Genomic DNA, 17554 nt, shown 5'->3' with positions numbered 1-17554 from the left:
CTACATACCATGGATCTTGTGATGAAAATAGAAAGAGATTTTCATCTCAAAAACTATCATCAATGGCTACAAGATCATCAGGGACATACAACTGAGAGAGGAAATCAGCCACTACATTGATCTTGCCTAGCTTTTCTACTATTGTGACGTCAAATTCTTACATAAATAGAAACCAGGGAGCCAATCATCCTTATATTGCAAGCTTATTCACCAAGTAATTAATAGTATAGTGTTTAGTAGGAAGAAATATTTCATATTTCTAGTAATGTAGTGCCTAAATTTATTTAGTATATAGATAATTGCGAGCAACTCCTTTTTAGTGATTATGTTGTTGAACTTTGCACCTTGCAAATTCTTACTGATGAAATAGATAGCATGCTCAACTGAGTGTATCTTATGACCCGGCACAACACCTATAGAATAGTTTGAGGCATCTATATGAATGTGAAAAGGCATTCCCCAATTGGGTCCTCTGAAAACTAGTGTTGTTTTGAGAACCTCTTTAAGCTGTACGAAATATGTACAACACTTAGTGTCCCAAGAAAATTTAGAATCCTTTTTTAACAAGTTATAAAAGGGTGATGCAATTTGAGTAAAATTCTTTATGAATCTTCTGTAATACCCAGCATGTCCAAGGAAACTTCACAGGTCCCTCTACTTTTATAGTCTTGGCATCTCTTGAGTACCTTTTCTAGGTTTTCTTTTGCTTCATCAAATGTAGTCTCATAAATAGTAAAATCATCAATGTAAATCTGCATTCAATCAATAAATATATGAGAAAAGATACTTATGACAACTTGTTGGAATGTGGCTAGACCATTGCATAAGTAAAAAGGTAGAATCAGGTAAGAAAATTTTCCCCATCGAGATGTGAAGGTTGTTTTATCTTTTTCCTTAGGAGCTATTTGTATTTGATTGTAACAACTAAAACCGTCCATGAAAGAAAAATATTTCTTGCCAGCAAGTTTATCAAGAACTTGACTTATAAATGGCAATGGAAAGTGGTATTTTCTAGTGGTTTAATTCATCTCCCTATAATCCACACAAGCTCTCCATTTTCCTCCCTTATCCATTTTACTTGAACCAAGGGTTAAACCCATTGGCTATCAAAGATGATGTAGATAAAACCAACATTTAACAACTTCTAGAGCTCATTCTTAACTATATCCCTTGGAATAGAGTTAACTCACCTCTAAGGCTCATGAACAAGTTTTAGTTTAGGATTGATGTAGATTTTGTGAGTGTAGAGCTTAATATAAAATCCTTTCATGTTCATGTAGTCCCAAGAAAATACTTGTTGATTTTCCTATAATAACCATAGGACAATTTTCTTATGAGGATGTGACAAAGCATTGCTAACACTGAACTCTCTTCCTAGACTAACTTCCATCTTAATGACCTTCTCTACCATGAATAGCTAAGCAACTAGAGAAGAGTCAACCTCATGAGGTAATAATGTGTAAAGGAATTGGGAGGCTTTTGAATGCTGAGATGTGTTCAAAGGTAGTAATATGGTTTGTAGGATATAGTCAGCTTGGGGACGTAATTGAGACTCTACTCCATACCCATTCATGAGAATGGATGAAATTATCTCATCTTCTCCTCGAGAAGCTAAAAATGACTCATGACCTATATTCATTACCTAATGGATGGATTTACCTCTAGATCATCATCACCCAAATTTGGCCAGACTAGGTCATCATCTCACAATAGTGGCTAAGAATGGGAGTATAAAGTCAAGGTTTTAGTATGGATACCATTGGATATTGTCATCCTCCTAGATTGAAAATCTATATAGGCATTTGTAGTGGATAACCATGGTTTCCCTAGAATGAAAGGATACCCACCCATGTTATCCTTGCAAGAGATGACAACAAAGTCTACAAGATACTCCCATCAATTTAATGTGACTATAACATCTTCTATTATCTCATCTTGCTTGATAGTAGAACTATCAACAAGCTGAAGTATGGTTGGTGTTTCTCAAAGACCAATGATATGTAGTTGACACAATACCTCCATTTTAATGACATTTATGGATTCTCCTAGGTTAACTAAAGAATTTTGAGCTTGCATTCCATGATTGGTTATAGTAACTACATGACTCCCAAGGTTAGAATATTTGGGTATAGTCAATTTTTCTAGCACTAGATCAGACAATTGTCCTAAGACATGAATAGTTTTTGGATCCTTTTTTCTTCCCCATTATTTGATACATGCTTCCTTGATGGCTTTAGTATAAATAGGAACTTCCTTACTAGCATCAAGTAATGGTTTTTTTAGTTTCATCTACTTCAGTTGATTAAGAAAATTAGTTACTGCTTGGTTTTCTGTGGATTGACCTTGTTCTACCAACCTATGACGAAACATGGGCTCTTTGGTTGTACAAAAGCTATGCTGGACTAACACTTCCACTTTTTCAACTGAGGAATATTCAAATGTCGTTATTATGGACATTTTTGGTGAAGGAAGAGTGTTGTCTAACCTTAATAGCATAGCTTTGTTGTTGTGCTGGTTATTTAGTATTGTTGGGATTAGGATTGGGCTAAAATGGATGAGTCATCTTAGGAGGAGTATTATTGGCTATAGGAGGAGGTATTAGAGCCTAATATTGAGGTTATGGCATTAAGGCTTTTTGACTAGATTGGTTATTCTAATTATGAGGTTGTTTCCACCCTTTCTTAGGTTGTTGCCAACCTTGTTGGGATTTTTGCCATCCTTGTTGAGGTTGTTGCCAATATTATACCTACTAAAATGAGTATCCCAATGATTTTTCCACTGACTATTAATATTATAATTTTGGAGAGGATCTTGTGTCATATCTAGTCTTTAACTCCATAGCCTTCATTGGGTAATGTAGAGAATCTCTCCATTTTCATCAATGACTTTAAACTTAGTAGGAATTGGCTATGACTTTGAGCTTGCAACAAACTTGCACCTACAAATCATTTTATTCTCTCTACAATGTGGATAGTATTCAACTAACATGCCATTAGCTTCATCCTTCTTCCTTCTTGTCTACATGGTGTCCAGCTATATAGCTACATCATTAATGATATCTTTTTTGGAGTCATACAAAAGATTGATTAGCTTCATCTTAGATACTTTTGAACCACCATTAGACTTATTTAGTAGGTTTCTAAGTCTCGTACCTTTCTTCATAGTAGCCCTTGAATAGTTTAGGTAGATATATTTAATGTCATTCGAACTCTTCTAAGTAATATCACCGCTTGCCATAAGATCCAAAGATTTGATGTTGTCATCATTTACACCTATTGGAAAAATATTTTTCCAAGACTCCTCATTCAACTAATGTTGTGTATTGTGATACAGGTTGAACATGAACCTCAAGAAATATTCCTCCAAGGTTTCTTCTTCCTTTTTAGATATTTTGAAAATGTCATCTCCTTTCAAATATCTTCCCCTATAGTATTATTTATACTTCAAAAGAAATAGATTTCTCATTGTGGACCAATCTTGTACAACATTGGCACCAAACCCCACGAATCATCTTAGAGTAGCTTTCTTTAGAGTAGATGGAAACAACTTCAACTTGTGGGCATTAGTTGTATAGTCATAGCTCCTACAAAGGATGTTAGACACAAAGAGAAATGTCTCAGGGTCTTCTATGATGAGGCCATAGAATTTACATACTACAGTGACAAGTCTGTTCTCCAAATTTTTGTTACCTTGTTGAGAAGGAATAGGAAAAGGAAATTTAGGTTGAGGATGAGTCATTCTTGGAGGAGGAATTGGTTGTTGTGACTAGTACACAATAAGGTCAAGTGGGTTATCCTGATACTTTAGGTCAGCAAAAAGATCATTTAGATGAAATGATTCTTCAAAGGATGGAGGTGAAGGTAATTATTCATGTACATCAACAAATACATTTTGAAGTGGTTCTTCCTCTTTTATGTTGTCAATTTGGGGATTTTTAGGCTTTGGGTTAAAAAACTCAAATGGTTCATCATGAATAATGTAAAGAACAAATCTCCCATGATTGCCTCTTCTTCTATCTATGTAAAATAATGTAGAATTTAAGCTAATAGAATGACATTAGGATTGAACTAGATTGACACCATCCCCGAAAATGGTTACAAAAATGACTAGTCAGTATAATAACTTAGTAATCAAGGATTGGACATCCTTTTACAAGGATTCTATGGTTAAATAGAACCAAATATCTTACTTAAAGTAACATACTAAGTTCATTTGATTTATCAATCTAAGAGTGCAATCTTGAAATGGAGATGACAAAGTATATGTGCTAGTTTACCTTTAAATTCATTAGAACTAAAGCAAAGATGATTGTTGAATGATACTAGGAATGGAAACAAAAACTTAACTTAGAGCTTAAGATAATGCTACAAATAAAAAACCTAACTACACACCTATGTTGTCCCTGAAACAACCAATGGTTCTACTACCAGGTAGTTGTACGAGCAATAGAGTATAACTTTTTCAAGAAAGCTAAAGTTTAATTCCAACTTAAGCATGAGCTAAATTTTCCTTCCATGTGGGTCCCCATGGGAAACTTACTGAATTGGAAACTCAAAGACTAAGATATGAAAATATCATTCATTCAATCATCAAAACATAAGTACAAGATGAAGATAAAAAAGTTGTATTTACTACTTACTGGATTTCCTAAACATATCACTTTGAAGTCATGATATCCAACATATTTATAAACAACAATAAAAAAATGAACTACTAAGAACTAAGATCCTCCCATTTAGGAATAGAAAAACTTTCAGTTATAACAACAACATTTAGCATAAGAGAAGACCACATTCAAATACAAAGAAATATAGGAACATTGTTCAAAGCATGAATTCTGATGATATTTATATGGGGAAGTATATTAGAAACATGATCAGGTCATTATCATGATGATATCTTGCATTCATGACTATGTTTGTCATTGATGTCAACATAGCAATTTTTTGTGGAATCTCACAGAAGAACAACAAAAAGATCAAATTGGTATGGATAAAAAATTGATTATTTTCACTAAGAGAGATTAAAGGGAGATAATAATAAGTTTCTAGTATATGTAGCTAACCTTAGAAGCACAAAATAGTAATTCAAGAAGAAATTATGCAAGCTTTCATAAAAATTGTCCAAAGATAGAATTTGCATAGGCATGTTCTAGTAAGCTTGTTATATCTCTTAGTATACTTATTATTCTAAGAAGCTAAAGTTAAAGATGTAAAGAAGACATGTTGGTGATGATGTGGCCAAGTTCACTCATCATAATTTTATGTGTATGGAAAGATATTCAAGTTGCAAGGTGGAAGATTAATGTTATCGCTAAGTGTAATGTGCTCTTAAACTGGTCCTAGAATAATTATTTGAGAAGGTGTAATAGCTAACTCAGGGAATTGTTTGATGGATTTGGTATAAACGAAGGACATTTTCCTTTATCATGATGTATGAAAGGAAAGTGATTGTAAGAAGCATAAAGAGAGGAATGTGAAGTTGAGAAGAGCAGAGCAAAGGTGAAGGAAACCTCGTTGCCAAAGTTTTATTATGTGATCTGAATTTGGATACTTGGATTTGAGGTTTATTACCTAGTCTACAAGATTTGACAGTGATTGGTTTGGTTGATAGGATAGAAGAAAGAAGTTAAATTATAGTACATACAATTACTCTATAAGGAATAGTTAAGAGATCAATTGGATAGTGAGTTTGGTGATCTTGTCCCATAAGCTATTTGGACAATGGGTCCTTCTATCTTCTACAACTCCTATCAAGGTTAGCACAACTCCTAATAGGGTTGGAATCTTCTAAAAAGGATTCAAAGTTTCCTAACATGGACTATTATGCACTAAATATTGTAATAGAATCCTAATGGGGTCCATCCTCTAACAAGGAATATTTATATTAGTACATCATCTTGTGGGCATCATTCCCACTAGGGTTTTCCCTCTGATCAAGAGCGTCCCTAGTTAACATATCTAGTATAATAGAGCATTGTTTTTTGTCTAGATGGAATTCTAATGATTCCTATATGGGGAAGTATCTGTGATGGAAAGAGTCATCTAGGACTCTTGTTGGATGTTGTTTTTAACAATGTCTTTGGACACTTGAGCTAGTTAGAAACAATTGTTATAGAGATTGCTAGTTGCTGAAACCTTTTCCATTAATGTCAATGGGTGAGAAGTTTAGCATGAAAAATAGCATGGAGAAGTAAATAGGTTGGTGTAGTACATCATGGAAAAATATTTTGATGCAAAGCACATTTAGGTATATCAATGGGGGAGAATGATTAATGAAGAGGATTTGAAAAGAAAGATTAATAGTCTTTTGCAATTGATATTCTTGGAGTTAGATGTTTTTCATCTATGTTACCATCAATGTGAAAGGTGGAGATTTTTGGAAGCATGAATGCTGATGATATTCCTATGGGAGAGTATTTTAGAAACATGATCAAGTTATTATCATGATGATATGTTACACTCATGACTGTGTTTGTCATTGATGTCAACATTGCAATTTTCTATGGTATTTGACATAATAACAACATAAAGTTCAAAATAGTATGGATAAATAGTTGACCATTTTTACTAAGCAAGGTTAAAGGGAGATACTACTAAGTGTTTATTATATCCACCTAACATTGGAAGCACAAGATATTAAGTCTAGAAGAAGTTGTGCAAGTTTTGGTAAAAACTATTATGAGATGGAGTTTACAGAGGCATGTTCTAGTACACTTGTTATATCTCTTAGAAAAGTTGTTATTCTAAGAAACCAGAGTTAAAGATGTGAAGAAGACATGTTGGTGATGATGTGGCTAATTTTTCTCATCATAATATTACATCTAAGGAAAGATATTCAACTTGCAACCAATGTTATCAGTAAGTGTAACATGTTCTTAAAGTGGTTATGTAATAATTAATTGAGAAGGTGTAATAGCCAACTTAGGGAATTATTTTATGGATTGAATAGAAAGGAAGGAAATTTTCCTTTATCATGATATACACAAGGAAAGTGATTGTAAGTAGCATAAAGAGAAAAATTTGAAGTTGAGTAGAGCAGAGTGAATGTGAAGGAAACTTTGTTGGTGAGGTTTTATTGTGTGATCCAAAGTTGGATACATGGATTTGAGGTTCGTCACCTAGTCTACAATGTCTAACAAGTATTGGTCCAATTGATAGGATAGAGGAAAGAAGTTAAAGTGCAATACATACAATTATTTTGCAAGCAATAGTTGAGAGATTAGTTAGACAGTGAGTTCAATGATCTTACCCCAAAAGCTATTTGAATAGTGGGCCATTCTATCTCTTACAACTCCTAAAAGAATTGGAATCTTCTAACAAGGATTCAAAGTCTCCTAACATGGACTCATATCTACTAAAATTTGTAATAGACTCCTAACAGGGTCCATCCCTTAAGAAGGAATATTTATATTAGTACATCATCTTGTGGGCATCATTTCCATCAAGGTTTTCCCTCTGATCAAGGGTTTCCCTAGTTAACATATCAAATGTAATAGAGCTATTATTTGTCTGGACTGAATGTTGATGCTTCCTGTATGGGTGAGTATCGATGATGGATATAGTCATCTGGGACTCTTGTTGGATTGTTTTTTTGAATAGTGTCTTTGGACACCTGAGCTAACCAGAAATAATTGTTGCAGAGATTGTTGGTTGCTGAAACCCTTGACACTTATGTCAATGGGCAAGAAGTTTAGCATGAAAAAAAGTATGCATAATTAAGTAGGTTGGATAAGTATAGCATCGAAAAATAGTTTTATGTAAAGCACATTGAGTTATATCAATGGGGGAGAATGATTCATGAAGAGGATTTCAAAAGAAAGATTAGCAGTCTTTTGTAGTTGGTATTCTTAGAACTAGATGTTTTTCATCTATGTTGTCATCAATACCAAAGGGGGAGATTGTTGGAAACATGAATGTTGATGATATTCCTATGGGGGAGTATTGTAGAAACATGAACATGATATTATCATGATGATATGTTACATTCATGACTGTGTTCAACATTGATGTCAACAAAGCAATTTTTTGTGGTATCTCATAGAAGAATAGTGGAAAGATCAAATTAGTAAAAATAAATAGTTGACCATTTTCACTAAATGAGGTTAAAGGGAGATACTAATAGGTTTCTAGTATATGTAACTAACCTCAAAAGTAAAAGATATTAAGTTTGGAAGAAGTTATGCTAGTTTGGGTAAAAACTATTATGAGATCGAGTTTACAGAGGGATATTCTAGTAAACTTGTTATATCTCTTAGCAGATTTGTTATCTTGAGAAGCTAAAGTTAAAGATGTGGATAAGACATGTTGGTGATGAAGTGGCTAATTTATCTCATCATAATGTTAAGTGTATCAAAATATATTCAAGTTGGAAGGTAGAAGATTAATGTTATCGCTAAGTGTAACGTGTTCTTATAGTGCTCCTATAATAATTAATTGAGAAGGTGTAATAGCTGAGTCAAGGAATTATTTTATGGATTCAATATAAAGGAATGAAATTTTCCTTTATCATGATATATGCAAGGAAAGTAGTTGTAAGTAGCACAAAGAGTGAAATGCAAAGTTGTGCAAAGCAGAGCAAAGGTGAAGGAAACTTTGTTGTGAAGGTTTTATTTTGTTATCCAAAGTTGGATACTTGGATCTGAGGTTCATGACCTAGTCTACAAGGTTTTATAGTGATTGGTCTAGATGACAGGATATTAGAAAGAAGTTAAAGTATAGTATATACAATTATTTTGCAAGGAATAGTTGAGAGATTAGTTAGAAAGTGAGTTTGGTGATCTTGCCCCAAAAGTTGTTTGGGTAGTATCCATCTATCTTTTACATCTCCTAATAGGGTTGGCACAACTCCAAACAAGGTTGGAATCTTCTAACAAGGATTAAAAGTCTCCTAATAGGGACTCATATGTACTAAATGTTGTAATTGACTCCTAATAGTGTCTATCCTCTAATAAGGAATATTTATAATAGTACATCATCTTGTGGGCATCATTCCCACTAGGGTTTTCCCTTTGATCAAGGGTTTCCCTAGTTAACATATCTAGTGTAATTATACATGTGTATCTTGGTATGGTTGATGTTTAATTTGGTTAAATGGATAAGATTGTTTAAGGTTGATAAATTTTTTAATTGTTGGATAACTAATTCACCCCCCACCCCCCTCTTAGTTATCTTGGTGGACTATTGTTTCTAACAAACATATGACTATTGGATTTCCTTTGAAAATACTACTGAATGAATTGAATCAATCTACAATAGAAACTGTAACTAACTAGAAATGATGGAGCCATTATCAATATTGAGAGCAGTTCAATGTTTTGATGATGCCATTCAATGGTGAGTCTTCTTTGTCTTGTGATATTTCTATCAGGATTTAACTGTGTAATTTTGAGTCAAACTCATTGACCCATATTTCATGAATAGTGATTCAACATGAATCCATCTCTCATGAGAATAAATGGAACACTTAGCACTCATTGGATCTAGGTGATGCTCATAGGGATGAAGCACTGAGACTTCTTGGGAGGTCACCCATCCCAGTACTAGGATGGGTGACCTCCTAGGAAGTCCCAGCTAGAATGGATGACCTCCCAGGAAGTCTTGGTGCTTCACCCCTATGAGCATTACCTCGATCCAATGAGTGCTAAGTGTTCAATTTATTCTCATGAGAGATGGATTCATGTTGAATCACTACTCATGGAATATGGGTTAATGAGTTTGACTCAAAATCACACAATTAAATCCTGATAGCAATATCACAATTTGACTTGCTATGGAAATTATCTCCTACTTATCTTCTTTGTCTACTGAGTTATTATTTTCTGAAAGAGATTAGTAGATACAAAAGCCACAAAACATACCAAAGATAAAGATTCCTAATAATATTTTCTTGTTTAGCATTATCCTCATCACATGGCTATAGGAACACTACCCCATTAATGTAGAATGGAAAGAATACCATATTTCATCATACATAACCACATAATCTATATATATTTAGCATATTCATTTAGTCTTAAAAGTGTCAAATAAACACATAAGAAAAGAATTAAAACATAGAAAGTTTGAATATTGTTTATGAGAAACTCATGAAATATCAAGTTTTAAATCAAAAATTTGTAAACTAGGCTCATCAATTGTCTTGGACATTTCCATCATTGGGTAACCTATAATTTGATGGATCATCTTCTTGGTGATTATGACTGGTTTCTTGAGCCTGAAGGTCATGTCATGGACTCAACTCAATACAAACCTGACCCACCTCACTTGAAATTTCCTTGGCATATGAAGGATGTGGGTCAATCCTTTAACTTCTAGATGCTTGTGTATAGATTTTGATGCTTCATTCTCAGACAATGTATTGTATGCTTGATCTAGCTCAAAATTACCAAATTCTTGAATTGAACAATGATAAAAATTCCTTATATCATGAATTAGTAGTACCTTTGGAGGGATGGCCGAGTTTTCTCCCTTAGGATCCTTTTCTTCTATGATTGCAGGATATAGTTTTAAAATAGGCATTTTGTAATCTACATTCTTGACCAAGATTTTAGAACCATTCCTAACCTTTGTACTTCATGAAGCTTCCACAATGGTCAGTTTGTGAAGAACTTTACATAGTAAACTTGCTTGTACACTTAGCTCATCAACAATTTTTTTCTAGATGGATTGGGGGATCAAGGAATGTTGTACATAGTTTGATTTTAGAATTTAGTGTGAAATAATAATCCTTTGATTTCTACTTTTATCATAATTTCAAATTTTAGGGCATCATAAATTTTCTATACTATGGTAGATTAAATAAGCTCGATTAAGTCTTCTACCTTGATTAGATCATAAAGCTCAATTAGAACTAGCTACCAAGTTGACTTTTCTTGGTTAAGTTGTATGACTTAGTTGATTCATAGAACCTAACCTTTCTTGGTTATGCCTAAAGAATAAGTTGGTAATTTTTGACAGTTCAGTTATAATTGAGACTTGACTTAGTTAAAACACATGATCCTTTTATTTTTCATACTGCATCTAATATGTTGATTTTGAATTTCTTGCTTGCTTGACAAAAAATGGTGTAGGATCCATTAGGATTAAACCATAGACAAAAAAACCAATTACATACAAATATAAATGATAACAAAAAATAATAGATCACACAGAAGAGAACACAAGACACCAAGAGTTAACATGGTTTGCCCAATCCGTGGGCTATGTCCACTAAACAACAACTCCAATATTATTACAATCTAGTGATTACAACCTGATTATAAATTGTAATCCCTTACAACTCAATATCGCTACAAGAAACAATTTTTGCATCACCCACACTAAAACAATCCCTAACCCTAAGCCCTTTTATACAAGTAGTTTTTCCACTTTAGGGTTAAAATTAGTTACAACATGTCAGCCACAAATTGATGATAAAATAGCCCCAAAAGAAATCTCCCACTTGGTGACTTATGGAGTATGTATAGTACTTCCTTGATCAGTCACCACCATCTAACAATCTCCTACTTGGGGACTGATTAGGCTCCACATTAAACAACAATCTCCCACTTGGAGACTAATCCTGTAGCAATACTACTACCACATGGGGCTCCACCGGATCAAACCACCCTATACTTTGTTGTTCATTTATTCTTGTATAGTCTAGAAGACCTACTGAAGATGAAGAGGATTTCAACTTCTCTTTTGTTACTACCATTGTAAAATTATCTGCTAGATTGTCATCTATATGTATCTTGTCCAGCTTTAATTGTCCATCATCCAAAACTAGACAAATTAAATAGTAGCAAAACTAAATGTTTTTCTTCTTTGAATGTAGAGCTGAATTCTTTACATGATGAATAACACTCTAACTATTTGTAAACAAATAATTATCCTTCTAAGAGTGTCCCAATTCTTGTAAGTAGAATTGAAGTGATATTATCTCCTTGGTTGCCTCTATAGCAACAACATACTCTAACTTTGTAGCCTTTGGACACATCTCCTTAGTCAACTTCAAATGACCAGGCAAAGGTGTGCTGGCAGCTTTAACATTGTCCATAGAGAAATGTTGCAACACCTTCACAATATAGTCAACCTAAGATAATGTCAATTTCCTATTCGTTCTATCTCTACAAATCTTCATACCAAGGATTCTTTTTGCTGCCCTCAAATCCTTCATAGAAAATGCATGTGCTAACTAGTATTTCAGCCCCTTAATGTGCTCCATGTTATACCCGACTACAAGCATATCATCAACATATAAACATAAAATAATGTAGCTATCATCATTCAACCTCTTAAATCAAACACAATGATCTGAATGAAACCTACTATATCCATGCTCATACATAAAACTATTAAATTTTAGATACTATTGCTGAGGTGCTTACTTCAAGCCATATAAACTTTTCTTCAATTTGCAAACTAATTTTTTATTACCTTTGACCTCAAATCCCTATGGCTGAGCCATATATATCTCTTCATCCAAATCACCATAGAGGAAGCTTGTTTTAACATCAAGCTCATCCAAATGAAAATTTTTAGTAGCCACAATACTTAAAACAATATGAATAGAAGTCATTTTAACAACAAGAGAGAATATCTCATTAAAATTAATGCCTTTTTTCTATGAAAATCCTTTTATAACTAACCTAGATTTAAATTTTTTTTACCTCCATCCTCTTCTTTCAACCTATAAACCCACTTATTCTATAAAGCCCTTTTACCTATATGAAACTTGCATAAATCCCATGTCTTAATTTTTAGCAGAGTCCATTTCATCTTTCATTGTAGTCTCCCACTAAATCTTAGTATCCACCTGCACAACTTCATCATGACATTCAAGTTCACCAATATCTATCAGTAAAATAGAGTAAAAGGAAGGAGAATCTTTCTAGAGGTCTACTTAGCCTTGTTGACTGTCTAACATTCATTGGTGTGTGTGGTATTTTTTGTTGTGATTATTGCACATCACGAGGGATTGCTAGAAGATCATCATTTGGAGTATCATCCAACACTACATAATCATCTTCTTTCTTCTCATGTTGCTACAACAAATCTTTGTACAACACTTTCTAATCAAATATGACATTCCTGGTTCTTACAATTTTACAATTTTTAAAATCCCAAAGCCTATAACCAAATTCATTAATGCCATATCCAACAAATACACATTTCTTTGACTTAGCTTCCAACTTAGTTCTATTTTCAGAATCAACATGTGCAAATGTTTCACAATAGAATGTTTTTAGAAAATAATAACTGACCTTCTTACCAGTCCATGCTTCCTCTAGAATTACATAGCCCAAAGGAGTAGAATATACAATAGTATTGACAACCTCTACCCACATATTTAAGAGAAACCCTATATGCAACCTCATGTATAGTCATGTTAATGCATTCAACCACTCCATTTTCTTGTAAAGTCCTTGGAATAGTTTTCTATCTACAAATACCATTAGTGGAGCAATAATCTTCCAATTCATGACTGCACTACCCACCACCATTACCAGATCTAAGACATTTTAATTTCTTACCAGTCTCATTTTCAACCAAGCATTTCCATTTCTTAAAAGTTTGAAATACATCATATTTTTGTCTATGGAAATAAACCCATACATTTCTATTAGCATCATCAATAAATGTAACATAATAATGATAGCAACCAAGGGAAGACACCTAAGATGGTCCCTGTACATCTATATGGACAAGCTCTAATCTCTCACTTTTTCTTTTCCTTTCAATATTGATACATTTCAAACCTAGTAAAACTTTCTTTGAATGAAGTACTTTCATACCTTTCTCACTCATGTGCCCAAGTCTATTGTGCCACGACACTATATAAAAATCTATAGTAGTTATTTGTTCTCCCTGCTCAATTGTAGCAACTATTCTTGAACATTCATTTTTCTTTGAAACAAAGTAGAAGGAACAATATTATATGTACAAAGATATAGGGTGCGTACTTTCACACCTTTTGCCACTACAAGAGAAACTTTTGAAACCTTTCAATTTTTATCATTAAAAGTAACTACACAACCCTCATCACCAAGTTTCCCTATTGAAATTAAATTCCTACTCATCCTTGGAACATATCTTATGATTCCCATTCTGCAACTTAATCTTAACTTTCCCCTTTCCAACAATCTAATAAGGTTCATTATCCCCCAAATAAACAAGCCCAAAATCCCCTTGGACATAATTAATAAAATAATCTCTATGAGGTGTAGCATGAAATGAAGCATCAAAATCTAAAACCCATGAATCATCAATTGTTTCTAAAGAAAGAAGCAAAGCATCCTCTTTAGATTTGTTACTTAGCACATTTGCCTTCTTGTTCCCTTCTAGTTTAGCTCCTTCATTGTTCTTTTGAGTCCAACAATTTTTCTTCTTGTGCCCTATTTTACCATAGTACCAACAATCTCTCAGTACTCTGGATTGAGAACTCTTCACCTTTGAATTTCCTCTTGATTTCCTATGATTTGTGGAATAATTTCCTCTTTCATTAAATATGCCTCTACTTTGTGTGTTCAAAGAACTTGCTGATGTAGGTCCACCTAAGAATTTCCTACAAGTTTCCTCACTCAAAACAACAGCAATCACATCATTATATTTCAGGGTAGTAGCTCCAAAAACATAATTTGTCATAGCCATTACCAAGTCATCCCATCTTTTAGGCAAAGAACACAAAATTGAGAGAGCCTTAATTTCTTCATCAAAATTAATACCCATAGAAGATAACTGACTAGTAACAATATTAAACTCATTTAAATGATCTACAATAGATCCACCTTCTACCATCTTTATATTAAATAAATGCTTCATGAGATATACCTTGTTTAAATTGGAGGGATTTTCATACAATTTTGCTAGGGTTTCCATCAACTCTTCTATCATCTTCACTTTTGTAATATTTAATGTCACTAATTGTGCCAGCCACAATTGAATGCTTCCAAGTGCCTTTCTATTGAAAATATCCTAATTGTCATTTGTCATAGATATTTGATTCTTGGTTTTTCCTTCCCATGCCTTCCATAAATCCTTCTAATAAAGATAGTCTTCCATTTGCATCTTCCATAAATGAAATTTTTGCCTATTAAACTTGTTGACCTTCAGCTTACCCTCCCCTGCCATTGCTTTCAATTAACCATGAGACTCCCACACAATCATGAGACTTTCCTACAAAGGGTAACTGGAAAACAACTAGGCTCTGATACCACTTGTTAGGATTAAACCACAGACAAAAATTACAATAACATGCAAATATAAACAATAATAAAAAATAATACATCACATAGAAGAGAACACAAGACACCAAGATTTAAGGTGGTTCACCTAGTCCTTGGGCTATGTCCACCAAACAACAAGCCCAATATTATTATGATCCAGTGATTACAAACTTATTAGAATATGTAATTCCTTATAGCTCAATATTATCACAAGAAGCATTTTTCATATCACCTAGACTGAAACAATCCCTAACCCTAAGCCCTTTTATACAAGTATTTTTGCCACTTTGGGGTTAAAATTAGTTACAACATGTCGGCCACAAAATGCTAATAAAATAGACCAAAAAAAAATCTCCCACTTGGGGACTTATGGAGTATGTATAGTACTTCCCTGATTAGTCAATGCCATCTAACATGATCATGTTTTTCTTACAACTCCAATGGTCTCCTTTTATGTTTATTTAGAGGTGATTGAATCACCCAAATCATTGACTTGGGTGTCAATAACTTCAAATTTTTTACTTGAGCTTTTAGGAGAATTCCTTACCCATTATTGATTCCTTCAAGACTTTATCTCATCGATCTTGGTCTTTCCTTTTTTTTCTTCATTATTATTTATAGTAGCTCTATCCATGTATTTCCTTGCCAAATAAACAAGTTCTTTGCATAGATAGCATCTTTTGGTAGGATTCCTTTTTCTAAAGTGAGTGTTGACATGGTTTGCTCCAATATGTCCACATTCTCCACATACATAACATATGTACTATGTGTTGTAATCCAAACTAATAAATGCTCCCAGTCTTGATTCAATGTTCTAGTCCATTGGTCTACACTCTAATAATTTATGACCTTTTTGGTTGTATGTAAAGCACTTTCCTTCAAACTTTGGTTTGTCTTTACATTCACTTTCTCTATGACAAGGCTTATTGTAACTATAGTGATTTTGATTGAATTTTGACTTTCCATTGCACCAACATTTGTTTCATGAGTGTCCTATATTTCCACAATGATTGAATGTAGGCCTTTTTTTATTTTGAGATCCTTCTTGTGATGATTCTCCTTGTTTAGTGTAACCCATTCCTATTTTCCCTTTCTATCTTTTTCAGAATAGTTCATCCAACTAATTCATTCTTTCTTGTGATCTCATCATTCTTTCATTGGTTACTTTTTCTACTCTAAGATCATTCTTGAGTCTATTATTTTATGTCCTTAAATTGAATGACTTAATGATTTGCACTATTAAGTTGATTTGTCATATCTGCCTCATGTAGTGATAGTTGGTGGATTTCATTATCCTTTTCTTCTAGTCTTGTGCTTAGTAATCATTTATCTTCATCTTCCATCTCTTTATCATTTTTAGCTTGATTCTTTTCTTCTACAACTTCACAAATCATAAGTGGATGAATCTGATGTTCTATTATCAAGTTTTTGATTTCTTGCAGAATGAAGTTCCTTCCAAGTAGATCTTTTATAGTTGTGTCTTCTTTATGTAAACGTCCTTCTCTTCAATTATCTTCAATACTTTCTTTTATGTATAGATTTTCATTCATATGTACTACTAACTCTTTTCTTCTTTTTAAGGATTGAGATTGTTAATTCTTCAGTTTCTTGAATTTTTCCAAGGCCACATGTAGATCCATCTTTTCATTATCAATGGCTTTCTCTAGCTTGTACACTTCTATTTTTTTGATATTTTCTTTGAACCTGTTAAAATTCTAATAAGAGAACCTTTCTTTGATACCAATTATTGGAAATATAATGATGAGTAGGTGACTAAGAGGGGGGGGTGGTGGGGGGGGGGGGGGGGGTGGGGGGGGTTGAATTTGGAACTACTCTAAACTTCTTCTTACTCCCACTTTATTAGATTATCTAATCTAGTTACATGTATGGAACATAAAGTAATAATGTAACAACACTATAACACTTTTACACAATATTTGGTAACCCAAAAGGCCTCCAAGGAGAAGGTAAAGGTGGGGTGGGGATGACACGCACAATGCTTCATTATTGCAATAATAAAACTATCCTATTAGGGCTTACAATTGATCACTGCTAGTGATCTACTTGGTTAAGAATAATTATGACTGCTAGGTCCACCTTGTGAAAGGATTTATACAATACAATAAAGTATACACTCGATTAGGAAATTATGTATGGACTATTAGGTCCACCTCGTTAGAGGATTTTAGAATGATACATATATTAGGATGAATCAACATGTTGATCTCTTCTTTTCAACTTTGTTTATTGATGAAGATCATTTGAATAATATAATGATCACCTAATTGTGTTAGATGATTCTTTTCTTTGGCTTTTTACTACTTGATAGCCTCCTAATCAATCTCC

The sequence above is a fragment of the Cupressus sempervirens genome, chromosome 4 (assembly GCF_028749045.1).
Source record: "Cupressus sempervirens isolate cs-2001-9-10 chromosome 4, ASM2874904v1, whole genome shotgun sequence".
NCBI lineage: Eukaryota > Viridiplantae > Streptophyta > Pinopsida > Cupressales > Cupressaceae > Cupressus > Cupressus sempervirens.
This window is presented reverse-complemented; position numbering follows the sequence as displayed.